General features: G+C 35.8%; 1 protein-coding gene across 9 annotated transcripts in view; it reads right to left on the minus strand.

Annotated features, from left to right (window-relative positions):
- The window catches only part of NRG3 (neuregulin 3), a 667,244-nt gene that overhangs the window by 478,226 nt on the left and 174,007 nt on the right, over positions 1-15,011 (minus strand). The window lies entirely within an intron of this gene.

The raw sequence follows: 15,011 nt of genomic DNA on the forward strand, positions 1-15,011 counted from the left end.
AAAAATTTAAAGTCTCTTTCTATCAAAAAGCTCTATACAGAGGAAAAGTAGGGTTCAAATAGCTCCCCCTCTATAAGACAAACAAGTTACCATCAGTCTTGATCCATACAACCCTTTGAGAAACTAATCTGCACTTTAAAGTACATGCATATATATGTATAGATATAGTTAAACACAAATAGATATGCATATGCTTAGTTAAACAAACATAGATAAATGAGTGAATCATTCAAATATATATATGCAAAGACATCCTCAGGTACCTCTAAAATCTGATGTGCTATTCACTTGGTATGTCACTTTGTTGATCATTTTAACTTTATTATTAACTTAAAAAAATAAGTATAGAAAATAATATGCTCTTGCATTACCTTTTCAGTATTAGTGACTGAGCATAGGCTTGAAAATATAAATGTCACTTTAATCAAAGTGGAAAAAAAGGCTGTTCTTGAAAGTTTTTAATCACCAGTTAAGGATGACTTATGGAGATACAAATATTATCCAGACTACAGGGAAATAATGCCTAAAAATTTGAGAGACAGAGCACTTAGTTATGAACTAGTATTTCCTCTTTAAATAATCATCTTCATTACATTTGTATGTGAACAGAAGTGAACCATGTATTCCAATAGGCTGACCTGGAAGTGTCAAATCTCAAAATCTCAATACATTTTAGATTCCAGAAAGTCAAGTTCTTTTTTTTTTTTTTTTTTTTTTTTTTTTTTTTGCTTACAATCCTTTTAGAGGTTAGTTCAAGTTGCAAACAAGTGCATTTGAAACCAATTATTTGACCTGGGCATATTTCACAGATTACTTTCTTCTCTATGTACTACTTCTTATGAACCTGCATACATTATGAGCAAACTCTATCTCTTGAAAGCTAATAAGTGGAAAAACTCATCTTTTGTTTGTAGCAAAAAAAAATACATGCTTATAAAGTCTGTAAAATACACAAGTATGTAAAAGGCACTGAAATACTCACATTAGCTGTGAGTGGACATGTTTAATTCATCCCTCAGGGATCTACCTTACTAAGTGATCACGTGCTTTCCTGGGTCACATCCCCACCAAGCTACAAAGATCTTTAGAGATTATCCTGTTCAAGCACCACCTCATGGGCCTTGTATGAAAATAAATTGCTGGGACAGCCTTAGTTCAAAATTCAACCTTAAACTGGGGAATCAGTGCTATTGAAAGCAGCTGCTTTATTTATTATTTACCAGGATTCAGGTTTAAACGCCGTAAATTGAATATCTTGTTCTATCAGATATTTCACAAGGCAATAGATGTTCATACATCCTACAAGAGTAAAAAGGGCTTTCCTGAAGGGTTTTGGGGTCAGGATTTCCTTTTTTTGCTGTGGGATTTTTTTTCGTGGGTTTTTATTTTTTTTCTTTTTTGTTTGTTTGTTTTGTTTGGGAGGGTTGCAGGGTTTTCTTCAACCCTCCTTCTGTTTTGGTTTTTGGTAGAGAATTGTTTCAGATAGAAAATAGCAACATATGAACATTATTTAGCTTTCATGCGCTTTAAATCTATTATCTAGGAAAAATCCACATTGCTCAACTAGCAATAAGTAAAAAAGTTGGTAAAACACTTGAAAGCTCCTATTAGGAGAGTGTCATACACTTCTAATCAAAAAAAGCTACCCACACATCTATTCATTTTTAACCTTTTTTTAATTTCACAAGACCCTACATAAATCAGTGAAATATAAGCAAATATTTCAGAATGGCCAGTGAATGCTGCATACATACTGCAAACTTCCTTATGAGAGATAAGATTTATTCTCCACATTCAGAGTGGCCCATCACTCCTAATTCTCAATCAAAATTAAGTTCAGCCTCACATCACTGGACTGAAACAACTGAAGTCAAATGCTCCTGGACATTATTAAATCTTGGTGAAACAAGCAGTGCATTTAAGCACATTTGCTGGAGATTCTCCACATGCAAGAGACCACTGTTGGTATGAACAGCTGGCCACTACAGACTCAGGTTTTGAATATTTTTTTTTCCTGTTAGACAGTATTTAGGCATAAAACTCCCTAATAATATGCTCAAAAGTCTTGAAAATATAGTAAACTTAATTTTCCACAGGGAAAAGAAAAAAGAATTTGAAAGCTTCCTTTAAAGTATTATTTTTATTATCTAAAACTAGAAGTCTGGTCTCACACCTTTACTTTGGACTTGCACTGTGCCATCATACAATACATCACAATGTTCTAAATAATCAACTTATATCATACATACATTGTATGAGTGCTGACTATTAAGAAAAGCTGAAGCCAAGAAGAGAAAAGTGACTCTGCTCTAGGCCCAAGTAGATTGCTGAAAGAGCAGCTCGGAGAGGCACCTACAATGAGAATTTCATTTGTTGAACTCGGACTTCAAGGTGTTTCAATTTAAATTTACTGCCATCATGTACAAAAAAATCATGTCCCATCCAAAGCATTCCAACTTTAGCTTCTTTGGTGCAATCTATGCAATGTCTCTATGCATATATCTTTGAATTTGATAGTAGCATGTGCAGCTCCATGCTGGACCTGTAACTTCAGTACCCAGGCTTGTTACCAATCTCCTGAGCCATCCAGTCTTCCTCAGTTGTGAAAATGCAATAAATTGCCTTTTTCCCCTAGTGTATTTAGCACTCATGTAAACTGACAGATTGACAGCTGGGAGGCTGAGGTATTCTGTTAAATCACAGAGAACAGGAAAGAAGCAGCAATGACAGACTAAGGAAGCAAAACTGAATTAACCCTTTGCTCAAGTAGCCAGCTGAAGACAGAATGGCAAGGACTCAATGGAGCAATCAGTGGCCTATGACAACATAGAGATCCTACTTGTTGATGGCAGATATAAAAGGAAATAAAACCCCCACATTCCAGCATACAAATGTAGGTGCACATTCATGTGTTCAGCAAAATGTCTGGCCAGTCTACACCAAAATTATGAAGAAAATCTTAATCCATCAGATATTTGACACAGCAGCTCCTTCAGAAAGTAAAACTTATCACTTGCACTGTAAGTGCAATGCACTTACCCTAAAGAGTAAATTGAATGGCTAGAATATAAAGGAAAAATAAATACTACTGGGAAATTCTCACATTTTAGCAATTTTTGTTATTTTTATAGTAGCTTTCAAACAATCTAAGACCTACTGTCTACAAATTCAATATGCAGCCATTGCACATTAAAGAAAGTTGGATTTTGTAGAATATTTACAAGTCTATCTCTTCTGCTAATATCTACTTCTCAAAATTGATGAAAAACATCTTGCCCCAGCTTTCAGCATCAAGATGTAGTAATGAGTCTGCAATGAGTCAAGATGTAGTAATGAGTCTACCTGTTTATCTTCTGACATAAAAAATAAGAAAATCTAAACAGGGAAAGGGCTTTCTTTTATAAATTGTCTGCAAAATTTGGAGGCCTTCAACAAATTTGTTTGAACACAAACTAAACAGAGCTAGACAAGTGAAACTTTTGCACATTAGCAAAGGAGTCTTGTGATTTAAGCATTAGCAACCAATCCTCTGAGGTCTAACTCTAGTGATCTATTTCGTATGCTATGGACAAATAACATTTCCCCTGTGGAAAAGAATAAGCCTGAAAATTGGCTAAAAATGTCACAGCCAGTCCCATTAATGTACCTGACTCATCACTTGTGTCCTGAAAACAGGCTGTAGTCACCAAGAGTGAAAGGTCCTGTGCCAGCAAGGACACAGGCACAGAACATGCCTCTAGTACTTACTCAGCCTGAGAATTGGAGCTGCCTATTGTACTCCAATCCAAAAAAGGACTCCAGGACTCCTAAAAGGAGTCTCAGCAAAGTTAATGCTGCGTTAACACAAGGATCTGAACACACCTCCAATGCCTGGACTTAGAGCTGTGGCCAGATTTATTTATTACCAAATAAACACTCTGGGACAGACCTTTAATCAGTGCTGTTCTACAAGAGGGCCTCAGAACAAATCTGACTTTGAATGGCTACAAAAGGGTATAGAAACTCCACTGAAAATAGTTTTCTTTTAAGATACTTCAAACACAAACTCCACAACAGTGACAAGGATAGCAAATCAAACAGCACTTTTTAGACAACAGGCTGGTAAGCTAATCATCAGCTTCAAGAATAGTAACATATAAATCTGAGAAATATGTGGTTTTCCACAGTCCCTTTTCACATCCTGCACAGCAGAAATGTGTAAAGGGCTATTGAAATTTAAAGAATAGTTTGGAGGTAATTTTCAGTTTTATTTCAATTGTAAAACCACAATTGTGATTGTATTTACTTATCAAAAAATATGACCAAATTTATAAGAACCATGGAGTATTATTCCCTGAAATAATATAAAAGTAATATTCAGAACTGCAATTCCCAGCTTGAAGTTATAATTACAGCAAAGCAGTGAATATATATCAATGTCTATCTATATATATATATATATATCTTTAAATAGAGCACAAGCAAATTATCCTGACTTCCTGGTTCAGTAGAATATGCTAAGATCTCTTAAAAAAAAAAAAAAAAGATTACTTTCACCAGAAGGAATTTGACCTGTAAAAGTACATCACAGAATTGTCAACACAAGTGACCAGGAGAATGTCTTTCATATTCTTCCCTCTGCTCCTGCATTGTGAACAGGCTCAACCACTTGTTCTACCAGCAGGCATCACTCATGTTCTGCAGGAGCACATATTTCACTGACAAATGGCCTTCTCTGGAGAATGAGCCTTTAACTGATGTGTGCACCCACTTAATCTAACAATACAATGCATAGGTCACTGATGCCACTTGTCTCACACTGCTCCTTCTTTATCCCTCTTTCCATGAATATGTCAACATAAGAATATGTTCAAAAACAACAAAGGTGTCCAAAGTTGTTTTCTAGATTAAGTTTGACAGAAGATGGGAGAGGAAGGCTTTGTGCTAGTTTTTGGAAACAGTAAAGGACAACAAACACAAGAGATCTGTTCTAGCAAGACACAGGTAACTGTTAATGAAATGAACTTCAAAGCAGCAGTGATTGAAAGGGCGACCTGACTGTCCCACTGAATTTAACTCCTTTTTCTCATTCTGCATTCCTTGAGTTACAACCCTACAACAGCAAAGTCCAGTGGCCTTAACCAGCCCCAACATTTCAATGGTTCCAGGAGTTAGCTGTGGGCATGAGCACCTAGGGAGCTCCATACAGCTCTGGCCCTTCTTTTGTAAGGAGCAAATGCCCTGCCCTGCTGTGCAGTGTGTCCCACGGGGGAGCTGCACACGTGTGACAGACTCCTCTGCTCTGGGCCACTCAGGGACACGCTGCTTGCATGGATGATTTCCAGCAGACAGATGTTTCTTCCCTTCTGTTACATTTTAATTTCTCAAGTGGGTGGCAAAAGCAGATGTTACCACAAATGCATATATAAAGTCTCCTCTTTCTCACGTTATTCTGAAAGAAAGGGATATTATACTTGATTCAATCTGTGGATTTCATAAATATAAGTTTACCCGGGTGCATACCTATTCTACCACACATATATCCTTTCCATACATATGGCAGTGGCACATACACATATAGTATAATAAGGTATAAATATGCTTGCATAGGCCAACATACGTAATTTTCTAGCTTGGACCAAGTACAAAGCATAATGTGCTACCTGGTTCAGAGTACTTAGCATTCTGGGTGGTATAATCTATTTTATATATATGTTATCCACGTGGAATAAATTAGACATCTCTGCAACAGATGATGCAGAAACTTATCTAGCATCACCTGTTTTCTCTTTTTCCTACAATGCCAACTATTTTATGCATTCAAGGAAAGGTCAGGGAAACCTGAATGACAAGTAGGGTTTGAAGACTGACCACAGAGAGCACCCTTGACAGTAAGGTTTCAGTATAGTGATTTTTTTATATTCTAGCGAGTTAACTGCTGTCACAGGGATTGCCCCCTGCAATGTCATCAAAGCTCAATCTAATGAATTAATCCTCTAATTTCCTTCAGATCTCTGATCCCTTTCTTCTTCAGTAACTAAGCATTAGAGATACCAAAATGTAGTGGGAGCAAAATGCAAGAGCAGGAGGATGTCTGGAGCAGTACTCCTGTCCTTCCCTGGGCAGGTGCAGCCTCTCCTTGCATGTGGTAATGTGCCACTAAATTCCTTCCAAGTCTATAATTTCTCACTTTGTGTGCCCTTTCAGCTGGCAAATGCACTGGCCAACAGAGCAACACCCATCACAGCACAGATATGATAAAGTGCAGAAATCCCTATTAAGTGTATTTGTATTAAAGAAACAATTTTTCAGAGTTCCCTGTCAGAAATCTTCATAAATTACTGCACCAATCTCAAGAAAAGAACAAAAGAAGAAATCTAAGCTTTATAAAACATAGACTATTAATTATAAAAAAATTTGTGGCTGGATATGGTCCTGGGTTTTAGAATGATTTTTTATAATTAATAAAAGCACAGATCAAATCTGTCTTTACTTCCAAGAAACATTAGAAATTACTAAGAGATTTTAAATATGTAATCAGCAGCTGCATAAGTAAAAAGCAGTGGAAAAGCGTTGGGCTTATATTATCTTCTGCATTAAGCTTAAGTCCTACCACAATGAAATGCAACAATTGTGATTTATTAATGTTACTAAATGTTAACTTAAAGAATTGCTTAGGTTTGGTTTGTGTTTTTTTTGTTTTTGTTTTTTGTTTGGTTTTTTTGTTTTGTTTTGTTTTTTGTTTTTTCTTTAGAGTTCAGAAAATCTTCTGTAAGAGAAAGAAATAAAAATCACTTGAAGTGCTTTAAAAAGAAAAGAAAATTCAGGTGGAATGCCTGGCAGCTACAAATGAAAATTACATATAATTCAAAACTGGCATTTGTACTACTTCTGTTATTGTACAGTACTCTTTTTTTTTAAGAGATAAAAAAAAAATAATAAAGTTGATTCCTATACTATTTTCAGTAGCATATGTTGAAAGGGATAAAGAGAAAGAAGGACCAAGATCACTAAAGGCCAATGATTATTTAATTTATAGGAGAAGGGATTAAAACACCACCAGCTGCATATCTCAAATGTGCCTGGAATTAGCTAAAGGATGAAAATGTACAAGCAATACACACATTCCAGAGGGTAGGCAAAGACACACTTTTTTCACACTTTTAAGTAGCATTTGTCATGGTGCTAAGGAACCTGATGTAGCATTTAACAACATTTTACAGAGCATATTCCAGTCTTAGTTAGCCTACTTGAATGCCTGGAGCACTGCTATTGGTACACTGAAAGCACTTCTATTCACTCATGAAGTCCTACATGTTTGGGTTTCTTTAATCACTAAAAGAATATTGCAAAGGGATTGCAATACAATTTACTGTTGTCAACTAACCTCCCAGGTTGACCAACATCATTATTTTGAAAATGGAAAAAAATACTTCAACACCTACTATTGTGAAAAACACCATAACTCAGATTCCCACTCATAAACCCCAGCCACAGACTAAGAGATAAGAGACTAAGGGCTCACTGCTTCTCTAACCTCTTTATAAAGAACAGTTCATCAGCATGAATAAACAATATCTTTTCAGTCAAAACAGACTTGTTTAGTCTACTGCAATGATTTTTTGTTGTTTAGAAATAATACTTTTTAATGTTACTAAAAATATATATATATATTTAAACATTTTCCCTCTATCTTGATATTTAAATTTTTTCAGAGGCCCTATTTAGTTCTCTACCCTTCCCATTCTTACAGAAAGATGATTTTTACATCCAATGTCATTCAGAATTTCTCAAAAAACAAGGTCAAAAGATGCAGGATGCTTTCTGTTTCTAACAGAAAGCTGGATGTTCAAGGGACTAGAATATTGTAAAGGCAGTTTTTGTTCTATCCCAAGGAGCCTACAATAAAGGTAGGAAATAGAGAGTGATTTAAAAAATTCTCTCTACCGAGTTTTCCTTCATCAATCAGTCAGGAAATGATGTTAAATCTATTTTCTGAGTATTTTCTTTCCTATAATAATGAAGACCCTGGCTTTCACTACTCCAGATAGAGACAATTCATTTGACTGTAACCAGTTTTAAGGTTTACTTTTGGTTGCTATAGAATTTCCTTGATAATAAAGAATAAACTGGACATTCATTTGTAAAATATTAACTTTACATGAAGAACAAGGTGATCTACCTTCTCAGCAGTTGTACACACACACAAACTTGGAATTCCACAAGCTGGGTAGGGTTTTGCTTTCAGAGGATAATGTGCATATGCACAGTTATCAGCACTAGAAACTCTGGCTTAATCAGCAGATTCTTTAATATTTAAGGCTTTAATATTTTTATTTGTTCAAGAATTGTAAGTTGCAACACTGAATTATGTAGAGTGTATGATGCTTTTGAATGGAGCATAAACACAAGCAGGAGAATACCCAAATAATGAAGCAAATAAAACAAATATTTTTTTAATATGTTTTTCATTATGCAACTGTCACAAATCTACCTTACAAGAAATGGGATTTTAGCACAAACTAACAGAAAAGTTGAACCAAAAATCACTTCACCACTTTTCATTGTAATGATTTCTTTATCTATTTTTATGTAGCTGTAGAACCTGCCCCACTGGAGTGACTGGTAGCCCCTGAATCCATAGAATAGTTTCCATGTTTATCAGGGGGTTTAGCAAATGATTTATTCCTTTTCTTTTACACAACAGAAATCTGCAGATATCTCCAATCTCAACCAGCTTTCACAATTCAGTTGCCAACATATCTAATATTGGCTGCATAAATGGCAGCTTGCAAGTGGCTGGTCTGATTTTCTGAGGGAGAACTCCTCTATCTTCATTTATTTCATTCTGATAGAGTTCAGCTGTGCAAATCAGCAACCCAGAGCACACACAACAATCAGAGCACATGGCAACATGTTTGCATCTGCATCTTGCTTTTCCATGGTGAACTGTCCTAGATTTTGTTAATAAATGCTTACACTTGTTCTTCACTTATGTGAAAATTCACTTTCCTGATGTTCTGATTTGAAAACACCCTGTTTTTATCTCTGCACTCATTATACTGCATGAGAAAAAATTATGTTCAGTACCTTCTCATGTATTTTTAGCAATCATGTAAAATTAATAAGATTACTATTTATTTTAAATGGATTCTGCAGCATTACGTGGCTGAGGTTTTATCTATTTGGGTAATTTTCCACACAGAGGTAATCTCCCACTTTATTATACCATGTATTAAAATAAGCATCCCAGAAATCCAGCTGAAACCTCAGAGCACTTACATGAATATAAAAGTGATATAGTAGAATATTGTCAGAGAAATGTAAAAATCAAAACCTATTTCTGGTTCTGCTACAACCCAACATCTCCATCTCTCTTTCCAGACTCTTCTTTTATGTCTCTTGTCTACTTAGTCCATAAGCTTTATCTGTCATTATGAGCATCATTAATGATCTGAGTGTAAATTTTGCTTTAACCACAACAGATGATATCAATAAAGATTATTTTGTTCAAACTAGAAAATGGCTTTACATGAACAGATACCATCTGTATTTAATATTCTTTTGAACTTAATACTACTGAAACTGTGAAGAGAAATATCACATGGTCGCAAAACAGGTTAAAATATTTCCTAGTATTTCTTGGTGAAAAGACCTGAAGCTTGAAGCAGTTCCCACATTCCTAGGATTTTATTCAGAAGTAGTGCTTGGCTGGGCATTTTGGTTCTGCTTACTCCATTGTGATTTTGGAGAGTAACAAGACTCAGGACACACTAATTTACAGAACTAAGCTAAGTTCACCTGAGACCCCTGAACTGCACGTAGTTGTTTGTTGCAGTAGCTAAAGGTACTGGTTTTGATTGAGTTTATAGTATACCTGAAAAATAGCCTAAAAAGGAATGGTAATTTTTTAGATAAAATAATAGTAACAATAACAATAATAATAGTAATAATAAATATTAGAGATTCCTTTATACAAGAGCCTTTCCCAAGTCCTTGAAACAATGCTTGGTGTTGTACCACACTTTTAATTTTCTACACACAAAAGCTCACCTTCAAAATCAGATAGTAAATAGGTTCTTTAGGAAACAAAGAAGGATTAGCTAATTAACTAAGACAGACAAGTAAAATTTTCATGATCTACAGCATGAGAGGATATAGGGGTAGGTGGTGTGGATGTCAATAATTATCCTGAAAATTATTTTGGGGGGAGAGAGTGGGGCCGACACACAGATATGGATGGACATGACATGACATAAGCCTGAAATTCTCAGATCCCAAGCCTGGTTATCTGATTTTGTCAGCATTCCCACTGGGCCTGGCAGTGCTACACTGGCAGGGCTCAAAGTCAAAATGACTCAGCTGAACAGATACCAGGCAAACATGCCCAGCATGGTTATGAGCCCGTGCTGGCCTTTCTCTGCCAGTTCCGTGACTCTGTAACTTTAATTTCCATGCTATATTTGTAAGCACAGGAAAAAGTACAGTTAGTATCTTTTTGAACAATGTCTATGACTTAATATCTTTAGCTTATAAAATACAGTTTAAATTCTCACTAAAGGATTTTCAGTGCTGGATTTTTCCATTTTTTTCCTATTTTGGTATATGAATGAATAAGTACGTACAATCAATTTTATACACAAGTTGTTTTCAGAGTAAAAGTTTATATTTTTGGCTCATCTATTTAATTAATAGGAATACATTAAGCAATGCATCAAAGAAATAGTCAGAAAAAAGAGGATTTTTCCTAAGCAGCAATAAGAAAAATGAGCCCATAAATCCAGGCCTTTTTCTTCAGAATCTCATTGAAATCTCTGGTTTGCACTATTTTATGATCTGTTTTTGAAGAGTACGTTGACTCATTCACTGTGTTGCTAAACATTACATAGAAATATCTAGTAAGCTATAGGAGCATTAAAACCATAAATGTAAGTGAAAACATTCCATATTTTAATTGTGGCAGTTCTTTAACTAAAAGACCCTATCTTCTCAGAACTAGGCAGCTCTGTGAAAGGAACCTTTATTCATTTGCCTACTTTAGTTGTAGGAAAGTAACATTTTCCTTAGGTTTGCCCTGGGAGATGTACCATACAACAAGAAATGCCCCTTTTGTTACAAGCAGACATAATTTAGATGAGTAGCCTGAGAAATGAACCTAGTAAACTGAAACAAAGGATTTAATTTTGACTATAATATTCATTAGTATAGGGTTTCAGTGCGAAATTTGTTAATTTCCTTGCCTGAAGACAGTTCCTTGAATTTCAGAACCTCAGACAACATTTTAGGAGAGAGTTTGGGTACACAGTACAACCTCTCACTTTTATGAGATCTCCATGTCATTGGTGATAACTAAACAAAACTGAGTAATAGGGTTCCTTGGCCTTCTGCAAACAGAATCACCTACCCTCTCTTAAAAATCTAATTACTGACAAAGGAAGGTAAATCTCCTCTAACTGCAGCATGGCATGTTCTTTTCTTTTAATAAAGAATTTTCATCCCTAGCTCTACCAGTTATTTCAGCAATAAAATATGTTATTAGAACATTTTTTTCTTTCACACTTGGCACATTATGGGACTTTGCCCAAAATACACATTTGTTATTAAAACTAATATATCAATAACAATCACGAAAGTAAGAATAACTGATATTTAAAACTATTCTCATCATTATTTCACTCCTTTCCTTCTCTTCCTTTATGTCCTAGAGAGACAATATGTATATCTTCTCACTTACAGGTCCCAGTGGTTGCCTTACCATTTTGTAGCATTAAACAATGTGCCTTAAGGAATATTTTATTCTGGTCAGGGACATGGCCAAAACATTTCTCCATTCCCATGTGATAATGCACAGAAGGAAGGTGAATTGTGCATTTTCGAGATGCTTTCTGACAGGGAATTTTCACAATGAGAAGTCTTAGCCTTTGGAAACATCTCCTTGGGATAGTGACCTTGGACACTTGAGATTTAGCTAGACAGGGTGCTGGGCAATCTTGTCTAGACCCTAATTTTGCCAGGAAAAGGTTAGAGCAGCTGATCCTTGAGGCCTCTTCCAACATGGTGTCCTATCATTGAAAATTAAGTGGGAGAAAAAGAGCCAAAGTTCTTCAAAGATTTAAGAAAAAGTAAAAACAATAAAGACATCATAATCAGATCTGATGAGAGCTGTTATGATTATCTTTAGGTCATAAGTTTCATCTTGGAGGTGCAGACACCATGATCATTCTACATGGCTGTGCAGTAGATCCCAAATCCTCACAGGGTGATGATGCTGCTTTGTGTCTAAGCCTTACAGACAGTGCCTATTCTGTGGAAAGCTGAAAATCTTGTTGCCTTTGTTTGCTGTGAAAGTCACCCTCCTTCAGATACAGGCAGTGATGAAACCAAGTGGTGCCAGCAGCAGCCTGGCTAAATCACAAGGTAGGACAGTCAGGAAAGAGGCCAAGAAATGGGGTAACAAAATTCTCTGTCACAGCCAGATCCATCACCTAACCTTCCAAAAGAGAAGCAGTCTACCAGGAATTCTCAAATTGTCCATTGGCCTGTTCTGGTCTCAAGTTCCAGATGCAGAATGAAAATTCACAGACATAGAGAATACGAATGTTTTGTGCAATAGCACTTCACAAGGATCTGTGCCAATTCATACCAAATGAAGACCCTGCACAGAATCATATCCACATCATCAATATATCAAGTTAATTCTTCTAGAAATATAATCATATTTTTTCTTTTAACCTCTTTTCCCAATTTAGATCACCTGACTTATCTTGAATCCTGTTATATTCCAGTGCAACTCTTACCAATGTACTTCTTTTGATGCCTTTTCCTGGTCTTAAAATCAGGAGTCACACACGGTTAGAAGGGGAAAAGGGATTTTACCTTGGTATTTATTTTAAGGATCCTTAGGTGTACACGTCCAGGTCATATACATCGAGATGTACCCCACCGAGTCTATCTCTGTCTTCGTCTTCTGTCTCCACACCTCTCTCTCCCCCCAACATTGGGTATAACATTATAGGTTTTACTAATTAGCATATCTATCAAAGATTCCCCAATAAGAGGCTCAAGTGAGCCCCCTTCCCCAAGGAACTCTCCCCTGGATGGTTCTATCTTGGTTTACAGAATGTGTTCTGGAGAGGACCTTGGGCTCTGGGGCACACTGATCTCTGGCTACGAAGCTTCTAAAATGTTTTGTCTCTTAGCTTAACAAACAAGTCCAAGAATGTAGGCAAAAAGCACTAGGAATACAGAAGTTGTAAAAAGGTATAACAGGGGTATAAAGGAAAGGGCAAAAATCTTCATGGCATCACTTTTAAAGTAGTTTCTAATTAAAAGAGCACAAGTCCAGGTCCATAAAGTCTTTGTGCACCACTGTACACATAAATCTTATGTTGTTCTTACATAGCATAAGTAAATTCAGGAAAACCTGAAGTTCTGCAATTACCAGAAATGTTTTTATTTTTGATTAACTGATGCAGAATTGTTTCATATGTCATAGATATTCATACCCATATACAGAAAGAGAAGTTATAATTACAAACTTGTTTGACTTAATATAGAACAGAAGCAGTACAACACTAATTGACTTCACCAGTGCCCTGAAATTGCTAATTGACTGGTAAGGCACTAACTTTTTAACCTAACTCATTAGGTAGGACACTCTTGGCTAGGAAATCCCCCTGAATAAATATTAACATCGATTTGGAAAAGATCAGATACTTTGGCTTTTTATCATTAAATTCTACTACTTATTTATAAACCGTTGAATGTCAAAGGCAGGTTATTCTTAATGCACTATCTGGCAAAAATATTTACTACAGTATCACAATTCTCAAACATGAAAAAGAAAACAGAATATCCCATACTCTTATAAGCAGGAGCAGCATGACTTCACATTATTTCTCAGACTAGCATGAAAATCACTGTATGTCTTTCACTCCAAATCAAAGGGAACAGCTTTCACACTAGGTCCGTTCTTACTTCCAAACCAGAAACAGACAAACCCTCTGCTGCTTTAATTACATTGGCTTCAAATAACAGGCAGTGGTAGACTCTATCCCAAACCAGAAGAATAATTAAAAGTGTTTTCAAAACTCCTAATTAGCAAGTCAAATTAAAAAAAAAAAAAAAATCCATAAAATACTGATTTTTTTTACAGTTTATAGACAGATTCCATTCAGTCATTGTAGACATAGAAGGAAAAGAGGGCAAACATCCTCACCTTATGGCAGCTCTGAAAAACATCAAATTTCCAGTGAAATGTGGACTTTCCCTGGTCAGCATCTTGCAGCACAGGGAACAAGTTGTACAAAGCATCAGCATTACAAGAGCAAATCTTGGTACTCCCTTCTCCTTTTTACATCCCAGAAGAAGTACATTTCCACGCTATTTCCTTCAGCAGCAGAAGATGCTACAAAAAATTGCTCAAAGATTTCTCACCCCTTTTATCAAAATTATGGGATAATCTAGCAAATATTTTCACTTATTTCAGTCAGTTATTTCCCTGCCCTAGAAAATAAATTGGTCTTATCATTTAGGTGTGCAGCACAGGATTGCATCAAACTGTTGAGAAAAGTGTATGTGAGCTTTTGTAACAAAAGACCCAAAACAGAAGGGAGGAATTAGAAGCAGTATGAAGCCTATCAGGAAGATTCTGGAAAAAAGTCAAACCTATGGCAACAAATTACTGATGTTAGACTCAGCTGTTTTCCATTAACATCATTCATACCAGCAGTAGGGAAAGACCTCTTTCTGCCAACCAAAAGAAGCTGCTTCTTTAAATACAAGGTTTTGCCTGGTGTTATACAGGAAACTCCTTCTCATTGAGGCATATTCCTTCAGACAGTATATAATGGTTTCAATTACCACACAGGAAATCCAGATGAATTTTTTCATCTCGCTATTTACAAACAATCATACACAAAAAAAAACATTTTTTCCAGTATATGCTTTTCTTAGAGTTTTAAAACCAAATTTCTTGGCCTAATTACAAGAGGGATATTTACCCATCTACTATCTGTAGAGCCACAGTTCTA

This window comes from Aphelocoma coerulescens, chromosome 6 (assembly GCF_041296385.1).
Source record: "Aphelocoma coerulescens isolate FSJ_1873_10779 chromosome 6, UR_Acoe_1.0, whole genome shotgun sequence".
Lineage (NCBI taxonomy): Eukaryota > Metazoa > Chordata > Aves > Passeriformes > Corvidae > Aphelocoma > Aphelocoma coerulescens.